The sequence below is a fragment of the Xenia sp. Carnegie-2017 genome, unplaced genomic scaffold, assembly GCF_021976095.1.
Source record: "Xenia sp. Carnegie-2017 unplaced genomic scaffold, XeniaSp_v1 HiC_scaffold_24, whole genome shotgun sequence".
Taxonomy (NCBI): Eukaryota; Metazoa; Cnidaria; class Anthozoa; order Malacalcyonacea; family Xeniidae; genus Xenia; species Xenia sp. Carnegie-2017.
This window is the reverse complement of record NW_025813487.1, coordinates 4553703-4566846: the sequence shown is the minus strand read 5'-3', so window position 1 is coordinate 4566846 and position 13144 is coordinate 4553703.

The following is a 13144-nucleotide window of genomic DNA, read 5'->3' as shown; positions in this document are numbered from 1 at the left end:
TTTATGAAGTCATTCCTATTCGTTCTAGACTTCTAGTTGAAAGACGTTTAGGACCAGTATAAAGAAAAAAATTAGCTTTTAAAATTATAGTTTCATTGAAAGGAGCTTGTAAAATGACAGTGGACTTTGTAAAACAGTTTTGTCGTATCTCTTTGCATTCTCAACTTATTAAAGTTGTGTGATGTCGATTTATGGAGAAAGTGACCTCACGTTGCGTAATGAGTTGCTGCAAATTTATTATTTGAATGAAACACGTATGCAGAAATTCTCATTATGCAAAAGTGACGTCACTTCCTCCACAAATCTTGAGAATGCAGAGTTATGATTAAACTCACCGTCATTTTATGAGTTCTTTTCAATGAAAATATAATTTTAACATCATATTTATCTTTTTATCGTTTTACTTTCCCGAACTGACTTTAGGCTTTATGATGAAATTTCGTTCACCCAACTATCTACCCTCTATCTTTCGACAGTTGGACGATCAAGAAGGAAAAGAAAACTTCGAAAGTGGAAGGTACGGTGTGGAAGATGTTAAAAACTCGTTACCTGTCCCTCCGGACGGAGTGAGCTTTGAAAGTTTGATGAAAGACAGAGAGGAACTTGAGGGATTTCAGAGGTTTTTGGAAAAAAGAGATCCCAAAGGTTGGTGGAACTTGCTTTTTTCTATGCCTGCCATCACAGTATGTTAGAGCACGTGTTAAGAAGGAGTGGATCACGTGACGTCTGTTGTCACGGCGACGCGGGTCATGAATGAGATATAATTAGAAAACAATGTTTGTAGATGTAGATCGTCCTGTTTAGTGTAGTCCTGAGAAGGACTGTTGTTGTTGATGTTAACTGGCTTTAAACATCCTTAGCAGTAGTCTTTTTCCTAGTTATTAAACATTTTTAGCTGTAGTCTTTTTCAGAGTTATTAAACATTTTTAGCTGTAGTCTTTTTCAGAGTTATTAAACATCCTTAGCAGTAGTCTTTTTCAGAGTTATTTACTATTCATATACAACTCTGAATATGACTACCATCGCTAAGTTTGTCAGTCAACTCGAACACCAACAATCCTTCTCAGTATTACACTATACATGACAATCAACCTCTATTAAACATGTAACTGTACTTCAAGGGTCAAACCATCCATTCAAATGGCGTACCTGAGAATGTATTTGTCCCGCTCTTCACCCGTAGAGATTGCACGCAGGCGCATTCTCTACCTCTCCTATTTCTGTACTACGACATATGAAATGTCCAATCTCAGTAGTATTGGCGGGGAAGGGGGAAATACTAGCGGCAAATATCAATATGAAACACTCCTTGCGCATGTTCTGAAACTGTCTCCGTATATCCTACGGACATACTATTGTAACTTAATCGCCCTAACTCTGTCGTCTAAATGATCGTAATAAAGTAAATGGTTTGAACTCGGGAGTATCGTTACATGTTTGTAAATGTAGATCGTCCAGGTTGGTATAGCCCTGAGAAGGACTGTTTTTGTTGTTGTTGACTGACGTTTCGACAACCTTAATGGTAGTCACCTTCACAGTCAAATGCATTTAATAAATTTACACTGTAGCGAATTTTCTAAAAACATAACATTTTTGTAGTTGCACAACATATTGTGCTAGCCTTAGTCGGGCAGCCTCTGTTATATATTGGTTTATTTCCTGTTCTGTTAAACTAAGCGTTAATTCTCGCGCGATCACGTTCAGTGTATTAAAGAAGAGGAACAATTTAATGGTGAAACATTGACTGAATTTCTATAACTTTAACTGAATTTAAAGTGAAAATGGACCAAGCGCTCGCATACCCAAAGCATTTACAAATAGAAACAGTCGAAAATGGCCACGGAAGCATTGTTGTATACGGTGATATAGCAAATGTAAAAGACTTAAGCAGTAATCTTGAAGTTCTAAAGCAAGGAAAACCTAATTTTACCATTTCTTCAGTCAAGAGTAATCACTCGATGGAGTTGATGATAACTTCCCCAGATTACACATTTGAGTCTCAAAAACCTTATCAACTCATGAAGATGGATATTGTTCAAGTCATAGAAAAGTGTGGATTTCAAATGACGAGCATTTGTTATGACCCATCAAGTCAAACGGAAAAGATCATAATGATGAAACCAGCATGGCAGTCACCTCAGCTTAGATAGAAGAGATAACAGAAACTAGAGAGAAACTGAACGTCAATGATTTCTTTATTAATTTTTGATGTCTTTAGAATAAAAAAAATCGCAATTGTCATCAATAAAAATTTACATGTAAAACTTCACTTGCTTTCGTCAATCCATATCGTTCCATACGCGATTGCCTTGAAAATACAGATTTTTTCCTCCTTTTTGAAAAAAATTTTCATCCCCACGAAGCGTGTTTGAATCGTTTTCACCTTTTCACACGTATACACAACCTTTTCACACATACACAACCTTTTCACACATATACACAACCTTTTCACACGTATACACAACCTTTTCACACGTATACACAACCTTTTCACACGTATACACAACCTTTTCACACGTATACACAACCTTTTCACACGTATACACAAAGACGGAGAGAATTTGTTTCTTCCAAGCACAGAACATGCGTAATGTTTGTAATAAGAAATCGTCAAGCTTTGGGAGGATAAAATTGCAATGGTGTGATTTTGCGCTGTATGCTATAAAATCATCTATTTTGTGTCGTAGAATGTTTGATTTGACGCGAGTTTACAAGAGTTGAAATCGTCACCGATAATGTTGATATCATTCCAAGTAAAGAAGCCAGGCACTTCAGATCCGTCATTTGCAAACGCAGTTGATCAACTTTTCGTTTATGATTGGATTGAACTTGATTGTAACGTCACCATCTTTGAAAACCTTCGTTTTCGCCCGTCCGCACGAAAACACAAAATTTGTCATTTCACTTACTAATTTTCTTTGACAAGACATATAGATGTGAATAACAAATTTCGTATAGATTGTGTCATTTGAATAACAAGTGCAGACTTATTCTCGGTTAAACGGGCTCCGCACAACGCGATTTTTCAAGCGAAATGCGTTATGTGACGTTGGTAGCGTTTAAACGTCGTTTTTAATTAATAGTTCGTACGCCTTTCGTACAACAACCGGCCCCTGGTTTCGACAATGACAATGTAGATCGTTTTGTTTCACAATGTCAATCCTAGCAATTACTTTGTATCTTTAAAACTTAATGCATGCACGGCTGTCAATATCAATAACAAAATTTCATTTTAAACCCCGCATTGTCTTTAAATACAATCATCATTGACTTTAATGCAATCGTGTGTAAAATGATGTTAACAAGTGAAGTTTTACATGTAAATTTTTATTGATGACAATTGCAAATTTTTCTATTCTAAGGACATCAAAAATTAAAGAGGAAATAATTGACGTTCAGTTTCTCTCTATAGTTTCTATCATCTCTTCTATCGAATTTCAAAGATTTCAGTAGCTTGTACAGATAAGGGAGCTGGTTTCATCAATATAATCTTTTCTGTTTGACGTGGTTCATCATAACAAATGCTCGTAATCTGAAATCCATACTTTTCTAACACTTGAAGAATATCCATCTTCATATCTTGAAGACAGCTGTATGTTAAACCTGCAACTATGATCAACGACTGAGATTCCTGTCCAGGAATCAAGGAATATAATTCTTCAAGGATGTCAAATTGATTCTGAAGACATATATTAAGGTGGCTCACAATTTCTTTTTCACCATATACAACGACATGCTTGCAAGGACTAGTATTCATTACTTCTATTTGTAAATGTTTTGCAACTGCATTCATTTTGTCCATTTTTACTTTGAATTCAGATAAAAATCAGTCGATATTTCGCCAAGGAATTCTTGCTTTACTTTAACGCACTGAACGTGATCTCGCGATTATTGGGGCGTGCTCCCAAAGAGTGAATTTAAACGTAAGGATCATCAAGGACAAAAGAGTAATGCCTGTTTCGAACGTCGCATTTTACATGAGCCGAATGCATTTAAAACAAAAGATAATGAAGCATTTTATCTCATTTTCTTTTGTTTTTAATGCATTCGGCTCATGTAAAATGCGACGTATGAAACAAGCCTAAACATATAAAAACATTCAACGAAGCATGTGACACAAGCCTTGACATAAGCGCAAGCATAAGGAATAGAAATAAGGCCCGTTTCAAACGTCGTATTTCACACGAGCCGAATACATTTAAAACAAAAGATAATGAGGAATTTTATCTCATTTTCTATTGTTCTAAATGCATTCGGCGCATGTGAAATACGACGTTTGAAACGGGCCTAAGCATTATCTAAAAGAAATACGAAAGAACATTTAAATAAAAAAAACTCGATTTCTTTGTCTTTGTAATCCTCTTGAGCAAAAATAACAAAAGTTTTGTTGTTTATGCTTATGTACACGTGTTGACCAGGAATAACGCCTTGTTTGCAACACAGGAAGTAACCAGCATATTTAAACCAGCTTATATAGAGAACATACAGCAGAGCCACTCTATTAATTTTTTTGTGCCATGCATATCTCATTGCGCATGTGATTACCATAGTGGCAGCCAGCAATTGCAAATTCTGACCAATAAGAATGATGAAACGGCTTACGGCAGGCAGTAATCTTATTAAATATTCAGCGGCCAGTTGCACAGCGAAGTGGCCTAACTGTAGCCATATTGCCTATACTGTGTTTAATTAGTGCGAGAAAAAAGTCATTTCTAATTTGAGAAGTGACATTATGAACTGATCACATGTGCTTGAGCTTCTCCTTAAAATTATGAAGGAGTATAAGATAAAAGAAAACAAACCTACGATAATGTTGAAATCATTCCAAGTAAATAAGCCAGGCACTTTAGATCCGTCATTTTCATATGCAGTTGATCGACTTATCAATTGTCAATAGACTCAACTCAATTGTAATATCAACGTTTTTGAAAACCTTCGTTTTCGTCCCTTCTCACGAAAAACACAAAACCGGCGTTTTCAAAAATCTTCACTCTGAAGAGCGTATTCGACGAAAACCACCGTTTTTCGGGTACCGTAAACGCCGTTTACGTGTGGGCAGATGGCCGAAGCGCAGGAAAAAACTTCCATTTTTAAAAATATCCGGATACGTATGAACCTTAATTAAGAAAATCACAGCGTTATCAATGAGCCTTTAATATTTTCTCACAGAACTGGCTGTCGACGATTTGTCATTTGACAGACTAATTTGTCTTTGACAAGACCTATAGATGCGAATAACAATTTCCGTAGATTTGAATAAGTGCAGAGCAATTTTTGGTTAAACGGGCTTCCTAAAATGCGATTTTCAAGCGTTATGTAACGTTACAGCGTTTAAACTTTAAAATGTCGTTTTTAATAGTTCATACGCCTTTCGTACAACAACCTGCCCCTGGTTTCGACAATGATCAATGTAGATCGTTCTGTTTCACAATGTCAATCCTAGCAATTACTGTGTATCTTTAAAACTTAATGCACGGCTTTCAATATCAATAGCAAAATCTCATTTTAAACCCCGCAATGATTAAATACAATCATCATTGACTTTAATGCAATCGTGTGTGAAATTATGTTAACAAGTGAAGTTTTACATGAAGATTTTTATTGATCACAATTGCGAATTTTTCTAATCTAAGGACATTGAATATTAAAGAAGACGTTCAGTTTCTCTTTATAGTTTCTATCATCTCTTCTATCGTAACATTTCAGTAGCTGATACTAATGTCGTTGATGTATTGGCTGGTTTCATCATTATAATCTTTTCGGTTTGACGTGGGGCATCATAACAAATGCTCGTCATCTGAAATCCATACTTTTCTAACACTTGAACAATATCCATCTTCACGAGTTGAAGAGAGGTGTATGATTCTCCTCCAATTATTTTTAACGCCTGAGATTGCTCTCGAGAAGTCGAAGAATAGGAGTTTTCAGGAATGCCTAATCGAGTATGAAGACGTATTTCAAGGTGGCTCACAATTTCTTTTTCACCATAGACAACAACATGCTTATGAGGAAGATCGACTGTTTCTATTTGTAAATGCTTTGGGATTGTGTACGTTTGGTCCATTTTTACTTTAAATTCGGATAAAAATCAGTCGATGTTTCGCCAACGAATTCTTGCTCCACTTTAATGCACTAAACGTGATCTCGCGACTACTGAAGCTCGCTTCACAAGAGTGAATTTAAACGTAAGCATCAGCTGGGAAAGATTAAACATACAAAGACATTCAACGAAGCATTGACATAAGCATTGACATAAGTGCAAGCACAAGGAAAAGAAATAAGCATTAGCTAAAAGAAAAACGGAAGAAGATTTAAATAAAAAAACTCAATTTCTTTGTCTTTGTAATCCTCGTGAGCAAAAAATGACAAAAATATTGTTGTTTATGCTTATGATACACGTGTGGACCAGGAATAACGCCTTGTTTACAACACAGGAAGTAACCAGTACAGTTAAACCACAGAATAGATATCTTAGCAGAAGGTCCACTCGTGTCGGAACCTTTGATGTTCGTGGCCCCAACTCTCTGATGCAAATTCTAAGGAGACACACCTTCCAGCAAGATATTTCCGCTAAGATCACAATTGTTTTGCTTTGAGGTGAATTATTAGTAAAATAGAATTCTCGTGCAATACTATTCCATATTGATTTTGTGAAAGTATCTTGCCGGAATGTCAGGCATGCGTAGTGGAAGAATAGGCCACGATTTTAGCCAAGTGGCCTTCTGTTAGTTGTCTATGCTGAAGCGTACTGCTTCATTTTGAAGCGTACTGCTTTATTTTGAAGCGTACTGCTTTATTTTGAAGCGTACTGCTTCATTTTGAAGCGTACTGCTTTATTTTGAAGCGTACTGCTTCATTTTCAAGCGTACTGCTTTATTTTGAAGCGTACTGCTTTATTTTGAAGTGTACTGCTTCATTTTCAAGCGTACTGCTTTATTTTGAGGCGTACTGCTTTATTTTGAGGCGTACTGCTTTATTTTGAAGTGTACTGCTTTATTTTGAAGCGTACTGCTTTATTTTGAAGCGTACTGCTTCATTTTAAAGCGCTGCTTTATTTTGAATTGTACTGCTTTATTTTGAAGCGTACTTCTTCATTTTGAAGCGTACTTCTTCATTTTGAAGTGTACTGCTTCATTTTGAAGCTGCTGCTTTTATGAAGCACTGCTTTATTTTGAAGCGCACTGTTTTATTTTGAAGCGTACTGCTTCATTTTGAAGCGCATGCTTTATTTTGAGCTGCACTGCTTCATTTTGCGCACTGCTTTATTTTGAAGCGTACTGCTTCATTTTCAAATACTGCTTTATTTTGAGCGTACTGCTTTATTTTGAAGTGTACTGCTTCATTTTCAAGCGTACTGCTTTATTTTGAGGCGTACTGCTTTATTTTGAGGCGTACTGCTTTATTTTGAAGTGTACTGCTTTATTTTGAAGCGTACTGCTTTATTTTGAAGCGTACTGCTTCATTTTAAAGCGTGCTGCTTTATTTTGAATTGTACTGCTTTATTTTGAAGCGTACTTCTTCATTTTGAAGCGTACTTCTTCATTTTGAAGTGTACTGCTTCATTTTGAAGCGTACTGCTTTATTTGAAGCGTACTGCTTTATTTTGAAGCGTACTGCTTCATTTTGAAGCGTACTGCTTCATTTTGAAGCGTACTGCTTCATTTTGAAGCGTACTGCTTCATTTTGAAGCGTACTGCTTCATTTTGAAGCGTACTGCTTCATTTTGAAGAGAACTGAAGGTATTTTTAAAGTGCCTATGACACGAAAATTTTTATGTTTGCAAAGACCAGAACTTTTGAAATGACAATGGGCATTCTAAAACAGTTTATGCTTACCACTTTTAATTGGTATATTTAACGATACTTTACTTCACAAGGATAGAGTTCTCTTTGTTGTGACGTGGCTAATGGTATAAAATGCTGCTTATTAGTATCAACCAGAAGTTGTTAGGAAAATAAACAATGCGTTGCACTTGGCATTGCACCAAACGCATGGGGTAGTTTTTACACCCACATGTTGCATTTACACCCAAAGAGGGTCATTGTAAACGTTACTATTATGTTGAGGGTAAAATTTAAACTACGGATAGCAAAATACCCAAGATTTTAGAGTAAATATTACCCTTTAGTCAATTACCCATCTGAATGTAGTAAATACTACCCTAAAAAAGATAACTTTTACCCCCTAAAATTTACAGTGAAAATAAATTTGTACTTCACTCAATTTTGCTTTGCTATAAGGTTTTACCGTCGCGTTACAAATGGCTGATTGACTCTTTAGCCTACGGCTCGTATACCCCTTTGGCTGCCTGCTGCACTGACGTATGCATCTCTTTAATCCTCATATACCCTTTGGCTGCCTGCTGCGCTGACGTGTATGCATCTCTTTACTCCTCATATACCCCTTTGGCTGCCTGCTGCGCTGACGTGTATGCATCTCTTTACTCCTCATATACCCCTTTGGCTGCCTGCTGCACTGACGTATGCATCTCTTTACTCATCATATACCCCTTTAGTCGGGCAGCCTCTTTTTATATACTGGTTGTTACCGGTTCTGTTAAACTAGCGTTAATTCTCGAGCGATCACGTTCAGTGTATTAAAGAAGAGGAACAATTTAATGGTGAAACATTGACTGAATTTCTATAATTTTATCTGAATTTAAAGTGAAAATGAACCAAACGCTCGCATTCCCAAAGCATTTACAAATAGAAACAGTCGAAAATGGCCACGGAAGCATTGTTGTATACGGTGATATGGCAATTGTAAAAGACTTAAGCAGTAATCTTGAATTTCTAATGGAAGGAAAACCTAGTTTTACCATTTCTTCAGCTAATAGTAATCACTCGATGCAGTTGACGATAACTTCCTCAGATTACACATGTGAGTCTCAAAAACCTTATCAACTCATGAAGATGGATATTGTTCAAGTCGTAGAAAAGTGTGGATTTCAAATGACGAGCATTTGTTATGACCCATCAAGTCAAACGGAAAAGATTATAATGATGAAACCAGCATGGCACTCATCTCAGCTTAGATAGAAGAGATGATAGAAACTAGAGAGAAACTGAACGTCAGTAATTTCTTTATTAATTTTCGATGTCCTTAGAATAGAAAAATTCGCAATTGTCATCAATAAAAATTGTCATGTAAAACTTCACTTGTTTTCGTCATTCCATATCATTCAATGTTCCATACGCGATTGCTTTGAAAATACGGATATTTTTTCTCCTTTTTGAAAAAAATTTGCATCCCCACGAGGCGTGTTTGAATCGTTTTCACCTGTTCACACGTATACACAAAGACGGAGAAAATTTGTTTCTTCTACGCACACTTCTAAGTATACTTCTACGCACTAAGCATACTTCTAAGTTCACTTGTTATCATCATTCCATATCATTCAATGTTCCATACGCGATTGCTTTGAAAATACGGATATTTTTTCTCCTTTTTGAAAAAAATTTGCATCCCTACGTGGCGTGTTTGAATCGTTTTCACCTGTTCACACGTATACACAAAGACGGAGAGAATTTGTTTTTCCTAAGCACAGAACATGCGTAATGCTTGTAATAAGAGATCGAAGACAAATTGCAATGGTGTGATTTTGCGCTGCATGCTATAAAATCATCTATTTTGTGTCGTAGATTGTTTGATTTGACGCGAGTTTACAAGAGTTGAAATCGCCACCGATAATGTTGATATCATTCAAAGTAAAGAAGCCAAGCACTTCAGATCCGTCATATGCAAACGCAGTCGATCGACTTATCATTTATCATTGGATTGAACTTGATTGTAACGTCACCATCTTTGAAAACCTTCGTTTTCGCCCGTCCGCACGAAAACACAAAATTTGTCATTTGACATACTAATTTTCTTTGACAAGACATATAGATGTGAATAACAAATTTCGTAGATTTGTCATTTGAATAACAAGTGCAGACCAATTCTCGGTCAAACGGGCTTCGCACAACGCGATTTTTCAAGCGAAAAGCGTTATATCACGTTGATAGCGTTTAAATGTCGTTTTTAATTAATAGTTTATAGTTCATAATGAAGCATTTTATCTCATTTTCTTTTGTTTTAAATGCATTCGGCTCATGTAAAATGCGACGTTCGAAACAGGCATTACTCTTTTGTCTTTGATGATGCTTACGTTTAAATTCACTCTTTTGGAGCAGGCCCCAATAATCGCGAGATCACGTTTAGTGCGTTAAAGTAAAGCAAGAATTCATTGGCAAAACATCGACTGAATTTTATCTGAATTCAAAGTAAAAATGGACAAAATGAATGCAGTTGCAAAGCATTTACAAATAGAAGTAATGAATACTAGTCCTCACAAGCGTGTTGTTGTATATGGTGAAAAAGAATTTGTGAGCCACCTTAATATATGTCTTCAGAATCAATTTGACATCCTCGAAGAATTCTATTCCTTGATTCCTGGACAGGAATCTCAGTCGTTGATCATAGTTGCAGGTTTAACATACAGCTGTCTTCAAAACATGAAGATGGATATTGTTCAAGTGTTAGAAAAGTATGGATTTCAGATGACGAGCATTTGTTATGATGCATCACGTCAAATAGAAAAGATTATAATGAAGAAACCAGCTCCCTTATCTGTACAAGCTACTGAAATCTTTGAAATTCGATAGAAGAGATGATAGAAACTATAGAGAGAAACTGAACGTCAATTATTTCCTCTTTAATTTTTGATGTCCTTAGAATAGAAAAATTTGCAATTGTCATCAATAAAAATTTTCATGTAAAACTTCACTTGTTAACATCATTTCGCACACGATTGCATTAAAGTCAATGATGATTGTATTTAAAGACATTGCGGGGCTTAAAATGAGATTTTGATATTGATATTGACAGCCGTGCATTAAGTTTTAAAGATACAAAGTAATTGTTAGGATTGCCATTGTGAAACCGAAAGATCTACATTGATCATTGTCGAAACCAAGGGAAGGTTGTTGTACGAAAGGCGTATGAACTATTAAAAACGACATTTAAAGTTTAAACGCTATAAACGTTACCTAACGCTTGAAAATCGGATTTTACGAAGCCCGTTTAATCGAAAATCGGTCTGCATTTGTTATTCAAATCTACGGAAATTGTTATTCGCGTCTATAGGTCTTGTCAAAGACAAATTAGTCAGTCAAATGACAAATCGTCGACAGCCAATTCTGTGAGAAAATATTAAAGGACTCATTGATAACGCTGTGATTTTTTGCATTAAGGTTCACACGAGTCCGGATATTATTGAAAATGGAGGTTTTTCCTGCATTTCGGCCTTCTGTCCACATGTAAACGGCGTTTACGATACCCGAAAAATGGTATTTTTCGTCGAATACGCTCTTCAGAGTGACGATTTTTGAAAACGCCGGTTTTGTGTTTTCGTGAGAAGGAACGAAAACGAAGGTTTTCAAAAACGTTGACATTACAATCGAGTTGAGTCCATTGATAATTGATATGTCGATCAACTGCGTATGAAAATGACGGATCTAAAGTGCCTGACTTCTTTACTTGGAATGATTTCAACATTATCGTAGGTTTGTTTTCTTTTATCTTATACTCCTTCATAATTTTAAGGAGAAGCTCAAGCACATGTGATCAGTTCATAATGTCACTTCTCAAATTAGAAATGACTTCTTTCTCGCACTAATTAAACACAGTATAGGCAATATAGCTACAGTTGGGCCATTTCACTGTGCAACTGGCTGCTGTATATTTAATACGATTACTGGCTGCCGTTAGCCATTTCATCATTCTTATTGGTCAGAAATTGCAATTGACTCGCTGCCACTATGGTAATCACATGCGCAATGAGATATGCATGGCACAAAAAAAATGGAGTGGCTCTGCTGTGTGTTCTCTATATATGCTGTTTTAAATATGCTGGTTACTTCCTGTGTTGCAAACAAGGCGTTATTCCTGGTCAACACGTGTACATAAGCATAAACAACAAAACTTTTGTCATTTTTTGCTCAAGAGGATTACAAAGACAAAGAAATCGAGTTTTTTTATTTAAATCTTCTTTCGTATTTCTTTCAGCTAATGCTTAGGCCCGTTTCAAACGTCACATTTTACATGAACCGAATGGATTTAGAACAATAGAAAATGAGATAAAATTCCTCATTATCTTTTGTTTTAATTGCATTTGACTCATGTGAAATACGACGTTTGAAACAGGCCTTATTTCTTCCCTTATACAAGGCTTGTGTCACATGCTTCGTTGAATGTCTTTGTATGTTTAGGCTTGTTTCATACGATTACCATGGTGGCATCCAGTCAATTGCAATTTCTGACCAATAAGAACGATGAAATGGCTTACGGCAGCCAGTAATCTTATTGAATCTACAGCAGCCAGTTGTTGAGTGAAATGGCCTAACTGTAGCTATATTGCCTATACTGTGTTTAATTAGTGTGAGAAAAAAGTCATTTCTAATTTGAGAAGTCCCATTATGAACTGATCACATGTGCTTGAGCTTCTCCTTAAAATTATGAAGGAGTATAAGATAAAAGAAAACAAACCTACGATAATGTTTATATCATTCAAAGTAAAGAAGCCAGGCACTTTAGATCCGTCATTTTCATATGCAGTTGATCGACTTATCAATTATCAATGGACTGAACTCGATTGTAATGTCAACGTTTTTGAAAACCTTCGTTTTCGTTCCTTCTCACGAAAACACAAAACCGGCGTTTTCAAAAATCTTCCCTCTGAAGAGCGTATTCGACGAAAACCACCATTTTTCGGGTATCGTAAACGCCGTTTACGTGTGAACAGAAGGCCGAAATGCAGGAAAAAACCTCCGTTTTCAATAATATCCGGACTCGTGTGAACCTTAATGCAAAAAATCACAGCGTTATCAATGAGTCCTTTAATATTTTCTCGCAGAAGTGGCTGTCGACGATTTGTCATTTGACTGACTAATTTGTCTTCGACAAACCTATAGACGCAAATAACAATTTCCGTAGATTTGAATAACAAATGCAGACCGATTTTTGGTTGAAGGGGCTTCGTAAAATGCGATTTTCAAGCGTTATGTAACGTTTATAGCGTTTAAACTTAATGCACGGCTGTCAATATCAATAAAAAAATCTCATTTTAAGCCCCGCAATGATTAAATACAATCATCATCGACTT